Genomic DNA, 15,775 nt, shown 5'->3' with positions numbered 1-15,775 from the left:
GCTTATTTGTGTTTATATCAGCCAGCACGAACAATCAGGGACGATGTGACATCAACAAATAAAGCCCGGAACACATCATCACGTCAATGTGAAATAATTAAAACCGGGTCATCGGGTTAAGTGAAGTTAGTTCAGGTCAATGAAGAATTAGTTCTTCCTGAATTCCACAGGTTGTATTTTCACTGAACTGAACCTTTTACGAAATTCTTAAACAAAAATCGAATAAACAAAGAACCAGAATGATCCGGTTGAATTGTACTCCCTAATCACAGGTAGTTCCAAAACGGAAGAAAAAGACCAAATGTCTGAGAGAGTATCGGTTCAATTTTATTGAATGTAGCAAAAACGGTGGTGAACTTTACTTAAGCAAAAGAGACGATCTTAGCTAAAGACGTCGACGTTTTAGGTTGCCCTGGCTCCGCAATGTAAACGAAATTTGTAACTGTCTAGAATCGGTCACTGCACGAATAGCCACTGTATCATCGAATGCAATCATCTGTTATCGACAACGACAGCAAATAGATACAATGACCTACACATGGCTTGTGTTCTCTTATGTAGTAAACTGAATAGTAGAACTAATGAAGTAAAAGATTTAAGAAAATATCTTGAACATCTGAAGTAACAGATCATTAATCGTCATACGTTTACATTTTCAGAAGGTTAAGAAACTTTGAATAAATCCAACAAATTTTGACGACATTTTCTTAACCGTGAACCTTTAATTGAATTGTTTGAAGCGTTTCAAGCACTACACATTTATGTGTATGTATCTATCGAACATATTATGGTGAACCGGTAAGTATATTTATGATTACTTTATAGCCATCACTTGATTTACTGTCTAAAACCTAACTTCTGAGTATGAACTTGTTTGGAACACTATCGGATGGTTTATGGACTTTATTTGTTTAAACAGCGACGCAATATGTGCTTGAACTTGAAGATGATAGCGAATAGCACTTCAAACTCAATGAAAAGAATACATTACCGCACAATTGTCTGCAGATACACAACATCATGACTGTATTTAAGCGGTAAAATTAAACACTTCCAATGTAATTTCAAACACCTTTACCTTTTTATTATACACGTTTAGTCATTCAACAAACATGAATAAACTTACAAATTTCAAATTGTTTGATTTGCTCTCGATTACGTCATTTAATTTCATTGAAAAAAGAAGAAGTGTAAGAATACACACAAGCAAGCTCATCTCACTTAGCAATTGGTTTCAAGTGAGTGAGGGATAGATTGAATCTGTCGATAACCAATTGTTACTTGAGATGGTGATTTAATCTCATTTTGCGCTGCTGAATTAACCTCGACGATAACATTCAAGTGAGATAAAAAGCCATAATTTTTACATAAAATTCACTTGCGGGCGTCAATTACGGCGAAGACTAAATAGAACTCTGCATATAATTATTGATGATGGTTTTATGCAAATCCGTTTCTGAATTAAACGAAACCTAAATTCAACATATGGCTACGGCGCGAATGTCGAACGTGTTTTATGCGACAAGAGCAAGACTCAAAATAAATAAATTTAAAAAAAAATTAAAATAAATATTCGACATAACATGCAAAATACAGAACGTGTATCGCTCATAATATGGGATTTGACATTGATTTTACTATTTTTGTCGAATGGAAACAATGTAAAATATAGCGTGGTTTCACAGTTCATTTTTATGATGACTTTTTTCGCGTTCGTTTCAAGAATTCTACCTCGATAAATTTTATATTTTAATAACAATTTTGTTCTTGTTCAAAAAAAAAAAGATAATTGTTCGGAGAAGTGTAGGAAGTGAATTCCTGAATAAACAATGCAATTTCTGGACCGATAAATCAACGCTACAGTTTTTTTTTTGTCAATTTATTAGAGGTGGAGAGTTTTTTTAAATGGAAGCTTGATGGAGGCTGAATCTATATTTCCGTTTATGTGTAATGTGTAAACAATTATTGCTTATGATTATTCGGTTTGCATCTTTCGCACAAATTAAGAAGCTCCAAGTCAAGAGTCAAAGTTATCAAAAAATTTCGTTGGAAATATCCAACTGTGTAGTTGCATCAAGACACACGTTATGTTACCATAACTGCTAGCATTTATAGAGACATACGTTTGATCGCATGTCTTTAGTCTTTACCTTTAACAGACGGCAAACATATTTCAGTTTTATTATTGGATCTATTACTTCATTTGATAGATGTATTTCCAATAGAATGATTTCAAATCTAGTACTTCATTTTTTAAACATATTTTTGATGGTAGTTTGTCGTTTATTGATGCAGTCGTTATCGTTACAGCTGTCCGTAACAATGTATTTAGTTGCTCAACAACTTCTATGTGATCATGAAACTGTTTGTTTATGTGGAAATCATTGTGACGACGACAAAAATAATGACAAGCGCTGTCAGTAAAAAAAAATGAAGTACAAGATTTTAAATCAACAGATTAAAAATACTTTGATCGATAGAAGCAATAGACCAGATAATAACAATGGGTATATGCTCGCCGTCTGTAACAAAAGAAGTGTCAAATTTTTCTTTAATCTGTCGAAAATGATTAATACATCAAATCCTGTGCTCAAGACATTCATTTAGCAACACTTAATGTATGAGTGATTTCATTTCATAACACTTATGCACTCGAGATGAGTAAATAATTTTATCGCATACGCGGTGTGATTTAAACAAACATTATACTTCTGTAAATTGTCAAAGTGTCACTCGCACATCTTGTTGTCTCGTTTTCGCTAAAAAAGAATATGCACGTATGACAAGCCGTCTCGGCAAGCCTCGACCGCTTTGTCATACGTGCATAATATTTATTTGTTTTGCACTCCCGGTGTATCTATTTAGGAGTGAGGAAAGAAACGTTTTGCAAATTAAAAATGAGTTATTCGGCGCTACGATTTGTCTCACCTCAGCGACAAAATAGTTATTTATGCAACAAGTTGTGAAATTGGGTTGTTTTCGTCACTAGATGTGATGTTATCAAACGAGCAAGCAAAATTCATAAAACGATGCTAATGTTTCAGCATAGTATTTGGCTGCATATTTCCGTGTTTTTTACTTTTCGTCACTAGTTGTGAAATGTAATAACTTTTTGTCACTAGTGATGAAATGTAGTGACGAAAAATAAAGCCACAAGTAAAAAAGACCCTTCATACGTCAACGTCATCCAAATGAGGCATGAGAAAGTTCAATTTTGGCAGCGCTGTTGCAGAACAGTATTTTTCGTACCAAGACAGGAAATGACGATTTTTTCAGCACCAGTCCTAAGTTTTCCTTACGAGCGAAGCGAGCAAAATATGTCGTATTTCAGTTGCCCGGTGCACAAAATGCTTTTTTAGGCACACGATGTGTACTGTCAGACTAGGCCTGCGGACTTGAATGACAATCTACACATCTATTGCTTTAAAAAAACTATTATCACTCGGTTGCATAAATAACTATTTAATTAACTGTCCTCCTAGTTCCATACAAGTACAAGAAGTCATTGTGTCCAACGCTGTTCAATGTGATAATTACCATCTCATTTAATTCGGTCTTTTGATCACCGACACCGAAAAACCAGTTATTATACGTTTCTTTCGTTCAACTGAACGCTTTTAAATTTTTCAACAATTAGTAAGATGTATCAAAACAAAAATTCAATTATCAGATATAAACATTCATCTCAAACGGCTCAATTAAAAATCAATAAATACTTAAGACGTCAAGTCAAAATGTGTACGTTATATGGTGCTGTTGACTCGCATTCAAATGGGAAACATCTCGAATTCAGATAAAAAAGTCACTTATGTTTATAGATTTTTCTGACAAGAAAGTTAAATATGCAAATTAGCATTTCTTCGAAGAGACTGAGTCTTTTTTCTTTCAATTCTCTGTATTATAATTCAATAAAATCATGTAGAGCAGGAGAAAAAAAAAGAAACGTTAATGCATAAGCAAAGCAAGTACACACAGCACAGCGTAAGTATAATATTTGTTAAACGAAGAAAAAAAAGAGTTATTTGTTCTTCGAGTAATATGGAAAGGAAACGAATTATAATAAAACGGTTTTTCGAATGGGAGAAAGAGTGTTGTGCTAACATTAAACTAAAAACCAATCCAATTTTTATGTTTAATTTAATTTATAATATTTTTATCGTCGCGTCGCTTAGTTAGTTAGAATAATTGTGTGCTGATTTTGTCGCGCGATATCTCGCAACTAATTTAAATGTTTATAAAATAATAATAGAAAATAAGCGAAAAGAAGGTGTGCCGCTCATATTGTACCGAATAATTAATTTGAAATTATAAGTCTGGAAAAAAAACTACTTTTTTCTCGCTTGGTGAGAATGATTGTGCTTTTTGTTGCGGTTTCAATTCCAATTTATTGCTACGTCATTTTCATTCTAATGTAAGAATAATTGTTTTCACGGCACTAGTCGATTTAATGCTAGGTAGGGAGGGCTGTCCAAGTATAATTTTTCATGAAGATTTCAGCTTTTGGCGCCGATAAAACCAATATGTGTGCATGAAGGTACGATCGATAGATTTGATAATTTGGTAGATTATATGTCGTGGTTCATAATCTTCACACCAGAGTCTTTATGGTGTAAAACTTGCTGAGGTCAATGTGGCACCCTTTATAAATGCTGATCTGTTTAGACCATTCCTCGAAATTGGCATCTTTCCCTCTCACAACTAAGAAGTCGCGCATATTGGTACATCATTAGACTATAAATTAATAGTTAAATCGACAAACTGGTGACATCTTAGCGAATTATAGTCAAAATGAAATTTTATTCAATTAGCTCTGCTTCTAATAGGCCCATAAAATAAATAAATTTTACTTCTCCTATAATTCGTTAATGTGACTCGTCCCGTTTCTGCATTCATTCATATACTGAAGTGATATCTAGCACCTCGCAAACGAGTACAAAAAATCGATAGAAAATTAATTAAAAGGGTCTAGAAAGCAGCTTAAATTTCAGTTCTAAGTTCTAACAGTACCGCTAGAGTCAACCAAATTTGTGTCTAAATTTGTTTTCTAGCCTTTCCACAAGATGGCTTATTTGCACAAACATACTGCTCACACGGATTTGTCAGTTACGGTGGAAGAATTATAAGAAGCTACATTTTCAACAATTACAATCCAATCGACGTTATTCATTCCACATGCAGTTTACACGTTACAATACATATACATACGTAAATATCGTAACGTTGGTAGTGCATGTGGATTGTAATTGTTACTTCTTATAATTCGGAGACTGTACCTTGCTTCATCAATTGCGACCGATTAATTTCAAATCTTTTACTTCAATTGTTTTAACATATATTTGAATATAAAGGCCTAAAATTTCGGAAGTTTATCGTACATTTTTGCCTTGGCTGTCGATAGCAGATGACAACAACCGCATTACCTTAAGCATTTCATTTTTCAGTCACATTAAAAGAAAAATCGTTCCCACGATGGAAGAAGGACATGATTGAAGTGTCTTTGACTTAATAAAGACATAAATTCCAATTATTTGAACTGAATGAACCCGACAACCATGCAATAAAAATTTGTCGACATAAAATTCGTCTTCGTCATGGAAATCGATCGTGTAAGTTGTAGGGATATTAAATTTTGCGTGATATGAATAATTCTACAGCAAAAAAAATATTAATTTAATTGCATGAGTTCAATAATGTTTCGAACACAACAACACACCAAAAGCATAAACTTTACTATAGCGCAATAAACCGCTTGCAACAAATTCCAATGACAAATCTCCTACGCATTGAATTCAATTTGTTTAAATATTTCATTAACGAATTCACGTTGTTTAAGGTAAACAATTTTAATATTGAGTGGAACACACATCTGTGACATCATTCACAAAATTACCATATAATATGAACTGCAACGATTTTTGTTTGAAAAAATGTTTCTTTAAGATTATTGCGATGACCGGACATGCTCGTGACATCAATTAAGAAAACAACAAGCTGTACAGGTTAACACGTACTCTAAGTAAATGTGAAAGAATTAGCTACTTGGTATGCACTCTTGAATTCATTTTTTTTTCGAACACGAAAACTGTGTGTGAATGTTATAGCTAGGAATAATAAAATGTTTGCAAAACACTTGACTGCATCACTTAAGTAAATGGAGTTGTACGTTATATCGACGTAGACACGACAGAATTTTTAAAAAGAAATGACAAAAATTGTTTTATTTGTAATATCATTCGATTGGATTAAGAGAGGCTTGAGATGCTTGGTTTTGAGAAACTCTCAGCTATAGACTAGATGCTAGCTTTGGTTTGAATAACAGTAGATCAATGAAAACGTATAATAAAATAATGTTTAGGACAGAAAACGAGAGGTAAGATGAGAGGGCATCCCTAATTTCTTTGTCACCAGTCTAAGGCCCGGCCCGAAATATTTTGTTCATGACATTCGATAAACGATACCCACCATTATTTTAAGGTACATTCAATGCGACATTACCAATGTATGTTTGGTGACATTATTCACTGAGGAAAAAGAGTTGAAAATCTTACCTGTAGCTGGTAATTTTGTCTCCAGATAATCTTTAATAGCTGGGACAGCTGTATCTTTTGTATGCGGCGCTAAAGCTGTGACATTGTAGATTACCTGGAGCCAAAATTACCAGCTGCAGGTGAGCTTTTTAACTCTTTTTCCTCAGTGTTGCTGAAACCAGTAGCGATCAGAAAAAATATTTTTTTCATGTTTTCGTTGCGTTTCCGATGCAGAGGAACCGCTAGAAGTTCCCCGAAATATTAAACTTTTGATCTCTTTTTTCAGTTGCTCATATCTCAGTGTGAATGAATTTTGAACCCAAAGATCCTCCTTGTCCCGAAAGTACGTGCAAAATATTTTTTCATGTGTCGGGGCCGAAAATGAGGGAGTTTTGAGATTTTTCTCTGGTTTTCGACCCTTTACATGAAAAATTTTACACAAATAACTATTAATGACGTCTCCCTCTCTTGACGTTTCAGTTACCTGGAGAAAGTTCCATAAGAAAAAAGCATGTTTTCGATCAACTTCTACTAGCCACACAACCGTCGAGGAATTTCAAAGAGGTTCTGGTATCTAGAGACCAGTACCTTTCCAGGCGCACTAAACAAATTCCACTGGAAAATGCGTCAGATTTTGGTAGGGCGGTTTTCGGGCGGTTTTCATAAGTATCTCTCTCACTGAATTGAAAATCAGTTCGAAACTACAAAAATATTGGTTCAGTGGTTCGGTGTCCAAAGTGTAAAAATAACAATGGCTTTCCTCTACACCAAAACGTGTGATAAAATAATGTAGCTGAATCATATCCTCAGGACTTTCTGGCTAGAACATTGCCTTTAGGAGTTAGTCTATGATTCATGCCGGATAATTGAATTAATATTTGTTGAACATTATGGTACAACTATACACACGGTTCGCCTTGGAAGCATTTGTCTTTTACAAATGTCTCAATGTTTGTTCAATTATTTAAAGTTTTCGTTGATTAGCAAAATGCATATCTAATTTTTATAAATAAAAAAAAAACTTTTGCCCAAAGCACTTGATTCAATGAAACACCATGCAAACACTACAACTATATTCTAGAGCTAAAAATCGAAAAATCGTTCTTCATTTGCACATAAAATGTACAAAAACATGATTTTGCAATTACCATTTTGCTATGATCTTACGACCTGTAAAGTGGTTTGTGTGTTATTGCTTTTTCCCAATAAATAAAAATGTTTTCACCTGTTGTTTCTTGGCTGCATTTTATGTATAGTACTACAGTGTTTTATTATGAACTGGGTTATGGTGTGGATGTTGAAGAAGATGTAGTGTACTGTACCACATCTCACACAGAACGTAAATCAATATAAGACATAAATTTCAACGGCAGGAGTGAATAAAATTGTATAATTTTTTTCGAAAGAGAGTTGATCGGCTCAGCAGATATGATTGAATTGAAGATTTTTATTAAATATAAACTGTATGGTCATTATCTCTTGACGGATTTGGACACGACCTTTACAAATAAATAAAGATTGGAACATGTTTATTGGTCTATTATTGGCAATAATATTGTACAGAGAAGAAAAAAAGGCCATGCCGACCGAAATAAATATACCTGAGAACTTATTGATATATTATCTGTTTGTATGTCCAATATAAAAGCGAGTGCATGCAGAATGAGAATCATGAAAAGGAGAATATCGAGAGTCGAGAATGTTTAACTAGTGGTAAACTTGTGGCTTATCAAAACTTTTGCATTTTGTAAATTATTTTTAATTCCTACAATAATCTCGAGGTGTAGGTACTACGTTAACTCGTTTACGCATGCTCTTTTTTCGAGAAGAAAAGAAAAAACTGTACGAATGGAGTCGTACAGTTTTAATTTCTTTCTAACACCTGCGTCTATCTCTATTTAGCATCCAATTTAATTATTATTCATAGATGACACGTTAGTATTTACTATCACATTCACACTGGTAACCAAATTTCAAGCAGGTATAGTACAGCCGGTTTTATGAAATCTCTTGTTTGTGCTTAGTATAGTTCTAAACGGTGATATTCGAAATATCGGCAGAAACTATCATGCCTCCCAGGCCAAAACGTTTTCATTTTACTCTAAGCTACACATCATACGCGAAGGAAACAGGACTACCCGATGAACTAGTTTGCAAGGGAGTAAAGGTAAGAAACGGTTCATCTGTCGTCGACAACGATGACAAGAACAAGCGATGAATTCGGGATTGCATTGCCTCATAAGGAAAAACGTGTGTTAAAACCAGTGAAGTAAAAGATTGGTATCGAACACAAAGCGACGCTTTAAACATAAGAATATGTAGATTTAATAAATATGTCGCAACGTTAACGTTAATTGAAACATAGAAACTTAGAAATAAATTCGTCTTTCTAATTCATTGATTTAAGTAAATAAATCGAATAGCAAAGGCATTTCAATACAAATCATTCAGGTAGCAATGAATCTCGTTAAAATCTTGGCGCTGTTGACACTTTTCAATTCATTCAGTTAGTGCCTAATTTCACAGGTTTTGCTAAATGTGTTGCGAAAATATACGATTCGTATGGTATCGTGATATAACCCCCAATATAATTTCAAGATAAAGCAGAGACACATGTGTAAATGGATGTCGATTACACCTCGAACTCGTTTTATTGCTATTCTTCGGTCAGTGATATCGCCAACAATGAGCGATAAGTTCTAGTTAATAGGTTTGATGAAGTAAAAGTTTTACTATTAGACGATACCCTACAGATGGAAATATGGACCTAGATCTTAATTTTTTAAGGATTAACATTACGCATACGCTACCAAATCTTTTTTGGGACTAGAATTTAATTCACTGACTGGAATTAAAAATAATTACTATTTGGAAATAGTTATTTTTACAGTACAGTTGTAATCTTATTATCTGTGTACAAACAATACACATTTATCCACTGAAGTGACGCCTGTAAAAAGTTATCGACTAACGTGGGTTGGAGAACCAATTTTAAAACATTCAGTAGATTTTAAGAGAGTGGAAGGCCTGGACCATTTTTATTTTGAACAAAAAAATACTTTTCGCTGTTTTTATAATCATTTCTTCCCATTCATTCTCCAACATTATAGAATTAATTCAGGCCATTAAAATAAAAGCAAACTGCACCACAAGAAAGTCATTTTAAGAGACACTATAAAAACAAACCAGGCCAATTCAAAAGACAATTTAAAATTTAAATTTGTCCTGAGAACTTAATTGACAAAGATCATTTTTCAGTTTTTTTTTTAAACCCGCAGAATGTTTTTCTTAATACGAAAAGTAGATCCAAGCTGGATTTTAAAAATTCTTATAAAATCTGGCAGTTAAAATGTTCGTTATTATTATTGGTTTTCGTTAAAGCGTTATCGATTCACCGAATTAAGATTTTTTTTTGTAAATATTTTTTACAGGAATGGAAATTAATAATTAGCATCCAGAGAATCACATTATGATGAAATGTATTTTTTATACTACAAAGGTAGCGACACACGTTAATACAATTAATTAGATATGTTGGAATGAACGATGTAAGTTTATTGCGAAAAAAATAATTTGTAAATTGATTATAAACTAAACTAAAAAAAAACTCCGAGACTAAAACTTACCAAATTCAATTCGTAAATGGTAATCCTTTCAATTTCAAAATGTTAATCCAAATATAGAAATGATCTCTGTTTGCACAAAATATTTTTTTTTTCTTAATTAAAAAATTATTTCAACACCTCTCTTGATCAAAGTTGCAAGAAAAAAATCGAGTCTCTTTTTAACACTTATTTCAAAGATTTAGATACAATTCTGCATGTACCATAGATAGATAGCGTACTTTTAGCAACAAACAGAAAACTTTGTTACACACAAAATGTGAATCATTTACAAAATTTTTTTTTGTTAAATTAAATAAATTTTTATTTTAATTTATTCCAGCGTTGAGTGGATCGTATACATTTCACGTACAAAAAAAATGTCTCAAAAATCAATTGTTCTTCGTTATATTGACATTTCAAATTTTATATTTTAACCAACCGAAAAATTTAGTTTATTAGAACTTAAAACAAACAAAAAACAAAATAAAAAAGTAAAAAACAAACACGAAATTTTATAAAACGAAAAAAAAATGCAATTGACTTAATCCATACACGTCTTCGCGCAATCGCGGTTCGTAAGCGACTGCGCAATTAACATTTATTTAAGGTAAAAATGTGCGAATGCTGCTGTTACACTCACAACACCATACAGGTAAATTTCAGGTTGTTGTTGTAATTTTATACGTTTTTCGATTCTATTTTATTATTCGGTCGTTTTTTTTGTGTATAAAACTCATTTTGAAAAACGAAAAGAAGCGAAAAACAAAACGCAAGTCAAGTTTATATTTCGATTTTCGTGAATTAAAAACTTTTGCGATATATAAATGGTTTGAATTATTGTGTCTATAAATTAATACAAAAAAATAAAAATATTTTTTTTTCTTTTCGTCTAAATAACTGAATTGATTCACATTATACGAAACAAGTGGGTGGGGTGACGTGATTTTTAATACGTTGGTGGTGACGTGAGTGACGACACATTTTACTGGTTTTTCGAGAATTTTAGCAAAGGAAATGTTAAACGATGCTTTACTTTGTTTCGTTTATTACATATCAAATGTGTCGCAGAACGTTTGCTTTGAATGGGAAATAGAAAGGTGTAAATTGCTAAATAATAGACGTTTGAAATTTATTTGTTGATGCGTTTCTTCGGCTGTGTACGGTATATTTGGCGAGAACTTATTTAAATACTCGGAAGAGGACGATCAAACGATCGATGAATAATATTGCCAATTGAGGTTGGCTAAATGTAGAATTGAGATTGAGATTGCAGCAATTTAGTGTTGTAAATTTTCAGAAAAGTTCAGCTAAATACAAAAGTTGCATCATCATACGAAAATGAAATGACATCAGCTAAAAGAGTGAGAAAAGCTTTCTTTGTTTATCTACAGTTTGTTGACCTTAAGAGAACGCAAAATTCAGATTTATCAAAGTTTTTCAAGTCATCGATATTGCCAGTCAATTAAGCGATTCTCACAGAATGATATTTTGACAAAAAATTTGAATTCGCTAAGGTGATTTCAAATTTTGCGCCAAAAGATCATAACCTGGTAACATCTACAATAGTTATTTGGATCACAAGGGACGAAATTAAAGAAATTCAACCGTGTGCGAGAGTTGCTGCCCGCGCCGAAGGCAAGGGCCGCAATCGCACAGGTTGAATTTCTTTACGTCGTCCCGTGTGATCCACATAACTTTTTATCACGAGAACTACGAAAATTGTAATTGAGGAACATAAACTCGAAGAAATGCGTTATCGTATGATGAATTAAACCAAGATATGCTGACATTTGCGGGGGTCCAGGGGGCGGCAGCCTCCTGGTAAAAGAAAATGTATGCGAGTATGAACTGGCCTTAAGGCCAGTTCATGGTCGCATATATCGCAAAAATGTATGCGAGTATGAACTGGCCTTAATATTATCAACCATCACAACAATCAATATTGATCAAAGTAAACATCTTGACAAGATTTGACTTTCGCATTATATTCATAGACTTTCGTATTATGTATTAACCGATATCGATACATAACTTGCATTTTTTTACTTTCGCTTCCCGTTTTCAATTTTCGTAGTTCGTGTGATGAAAAAATTTCAAGTATGTTCAGAACAAAGACCCACTGCAGTGAGAAAATCGTTGTTTTGAAGAGTGTGGAGTTTGTATGCTGAGCCGAAAGCGAAGTATACAACCACACGAGTCAAAACAACGATTTTCCGCACAATTATGTAAGTTATTTTACCTCTGAAGTGCGGCGAAAGTTAATTTTTCTTTTGCGGGCCCCCTGCGAAAAATGAATTTTCGCAGCACATAAGAAGTAAATACTGTTTGTAGGTTGTATTGGATGCTGCGAAAGTAATTCATTACATGTGCATGACATGTGATAAAAGTAAACTCACAATTGTGTTTTTGAGCAACAAATTTCGGTAACTGCGTAATGAACACTTGCCGAAAAACAGTCACCGAAGCAAGTTGCTCAAAAAATCACAAGTGAGTTTGCGAGTATCAAATAGTTCTTTCCAAAGTAGTGGAGTACGTAGCAGCATCTAGTGTAGTCTGGTTTACTACCTGCACTATGCGAAAGTTGATTTCCACATATGAAAATAAAAAAAAATGATCCGAGAACAGTCCACATGTTATGGATCATTTTCGCAGGGGCATATTACTATATAATGGTCAAATTTCGCATGGAGCGGGTAGTATAATAACTTCTTGTACAGCCTCCTGCAGCAGTTGTAAAATTCATAAAAGGAATTTTTTTTTCCAACTAATTCAAAAGGATTTCTTGTAAAAACAGTCATGTGTTCCATTTGACCATAAAAGTCCTGTCGTACACTTACAAAAATGCTCTTCTATCCGTGGTTCCAAATTTTTATTTCTCCTCGTCAAAATAAAAATTTGGAACCACCACGTACTGTGAGCTTAACATAAATTTAGCCATATTTCATATGAGCGAAGCGACGAACAAGTATTATAAACAAAGCTACACAATAATATTGCCAAGTTCGGCCTTTCTTTTAACTAGTGATTTCACTATATCTTATTCTACCGTGTTAACATTCGATTGCATTTTTGTTACCTTTCCCAGACATTCAACTCATAGAATGTTCTAAATGCTATCGCGTCGAGTATATTAAATTTTCCTTTTTTTCTCGAATTTTCTTATGTTTTCATAAAGTAATGACATTCTCAATAACAAGAGTTCGGAACAACAACAGAAATTAAAAAAAAACCTCCCGACTCGTATATGGACAAGATCAGTGTAGCAATATTTTGCCGCTTTAGCAGGGACAATTAATTAAATACAATAAAAAAAACCTTGTTTCTGCAATTACTTCAAAAATAAATTCTCAACGTAAAGCTATCGGGTATATTATGAGAATGCATTAGATAAAGAATGTTAATAAATGAACATATGTACACGATCTCGTACCACCATTCAGATGGTTTATACATATATATCTAAAGTTGAAATGAAAACAAACGATGAGTGCTTTTATAGCCTGGACATTACACATGTGCATGTGCAATTAGATTATCCATAACATAATTCTTGTAAATATGTTGAAGCCGCATCCGATTATTCAATGATCATCATTATAACTCACAAATACTTTAACCATTTGCAAAGATATGATAAAAGTAAAATTATTATCTTAATTAATATAATTGTGTTGTGAATGAATGAATGAAAGTTTCATATGGATGAATGACGGACGACGGTGTATAATTTTACATGGAAATGTTTCGTACAGCATCAAACATTGTAATTTCAGCTATATATGTTATTGCGATCAATTAATAACAATAAGAATGATAGGTATATGCCGCTGGTGTAATGGAAGGCTGAGTAAGTTCTTTTCGTTACTTAAAGCTGTGAGAATTTCTTTGCAGTTAGAATTAGAAATTTCGTTCTACAACAGGTAATTATGGTTCAGTCGTTAAAAGGGGGCATTCACAAAGAACGACGACGAATTGAGACCCATCTTTTACTTCACTGGTAGATAAAAATGTTTTGCATATAAAAGTTATAAAAGCAGACTTTGGACTCATTGTTCTCTTTTTCATCAAATTTTAATTATCAGAAATTGGTAACCTTTATGTTAGAAAATCTAGGGCTTCACCATTTTTTCTATACTGAAACATTCCCGTACCCACGTTACATGTCAAATGCAATGGCTTTTTTACACCAAACATATGGATAAAATGTCGAAAAACTCTACACTTAACCCATTTGTCAGGCACCTCTTCCTCTTTAATGAACGCGCGTAATTTATAAATTGTCCCTAACAGCAGTGAATATCATCGGTTCTGGGTGGTTTTAATGCTAACGATATACTTGGAGGTTACTTCTCTTTATCCATCATTATCATTAACCTTTTGGAAATGTGCAAGCTTAGAATTTAATTAGAATTACCATGCATTATCTCTAAAACCAGTGAATTACAAGATTTTTAATCAAATTCTCAAAAATAGCAAATACTTATTGATTGACACCTTACCGTTTATAAAAGGTTTCAACGAACTTACTTCGTAATTCGTATTATGTTCCTTAAAAGGATAAATGAGTCATCGAAAATATTCCAAAAAGAACATCGTAAAGACCTTCAAAGTTGATGGTCACGCGACATTTTACAATAAAAATATTTGAAAGTGCTACCGGTAACAAACCTACCAAATATACGAAAAATCAATAAAATTGGTGCAAACTTGTTACGAAATTGGAAAATTATTGCAATTTTACTGAGTTTTTTTTATTTCAAGAAGCTTATTCCGATGTCGAAGAAAAAAGTTCAACAACATCGAGTAAAAGCTTCTTTTAAACACGCAAAATTTAGATTTACCTTAAGATAACGATCGGTAAAGTTCATTGTTTATTTTTGTCGACGTTGTCTTCATCGTGTTAATATAATTTTAAAAAAAATTCTAAAATAGATTAAGGTTAACAACACGCTTACTTTGTGCTTATTACGTAGGTGGAAGCACGTGTTTTCATGGGGTAGGATGTATCAATGCATGTGTGCCAACTTCTAAAAATAAAAATATAAGAACCCAATGCGCTTTCTATTTATTGAAAACATTTCCAGTCAAGTGGTGGGACCTAGTATTCGTCGGCCATAGGAAATCTCAGTAGAAGTTAGACCAGTTTCTTTTCTTCAGTACTTCGCTCGTTGCACTCCATTTTCTGTAAAAATACCTTCACTCAGAATAGGTGTAGATTGCCCCGTAATTCGTCATATTATCACAGAATGTCGGTTACGCGTTTTTGACGGCACAGTAACGAACGGTTGAGAAGTAAATTCATATGTTATCGACAACGATGACTCAAAAAAACGATGATTTATGACTAGGGCTTTCTTGTATGGTAAAATGAATGTAAAAATAAACGAAGTACAAGATTTTGGGTTAAGCACATCCGAATATGATTTAAGTCGTTTTTTCGCAGTTTGAGAATGTATTCATATTTCACTAAAATTTACCAAAATTTACTAAAAAAAACCTGGTGAATTTGGTGAAATATTCTTCAATATTAGGCTCTGGAGAGTGAAAACAATGGTTCGAGGACATGTCGTGCTCGGAGGTTTTTCAATTAACAATTCTAGCGAGAAAAGCTCGAAATAAAAAAAACTTTTAAAGGCCACCATT

At 33.2% G+C, this 15,775-nt stretch overlaps 1 protein-coding gene and 1 long non-coding RNA gene across 3 annotated transcripts in view; one reads left to right on the top strand and one right to left on the bottom strand.

Annotated features, from left to right (window-relative positions):
• Nucleotides 1-10,726, bottom strand: part of LOC119070965 (msx2-interacting protein) — a 59,985-nt gene extending 49,259 nt beyond the window's left edge. Inside the window, exon 1 of one of the 2 annotated variants that reach the window (XM_037175536.1) lies at nucleotides 10,154-10,726. The gene's annotated coding sequence lies outside the window, so the exon portion shown is untranslated. The remainder of the gene's footprint in view (nucleotides 1-10,153) is intronic. The other variant, XM_037175534.1, reaches the window with a different exon arrangement.
• Nucleotides 2,425-14,553, top strand: LOC119071027. The gene is made up of 3 exons (XR_005086586.1): nucleotides 2,425-2,536; nucleotides 6,872-6,874; nucleotides 14,541-14,553. It is a non-coding gene; the product is annotated as an uncharacterized LOC119071027 (long non-coding RNA).
• Nucleotides 14,554-15,775: the final 1,222 nt, after the last annotated feature.

The sequence above is a fragment of the Bradysia coprophila genome, assembly GCF_014529535.1.
Source record: "Bradysia coprophila strain Holo2 chromosome IV unlocalized genomic scaffold, BU_Bcop_v1 contig_106, whole genome shotgun sequence".
In the NCBI taxonomy this organism is placed as follows: Eukaryota; Metazoa; Arthropoda; class Insecta; order Diptera; family Sciaridae; genus Bradysia; species Bradysia coprophila.
Note: the sequence above shows the minus strand (reverse complement) of the source record. Positions and strands in the feature narration are given on the sequence as shown.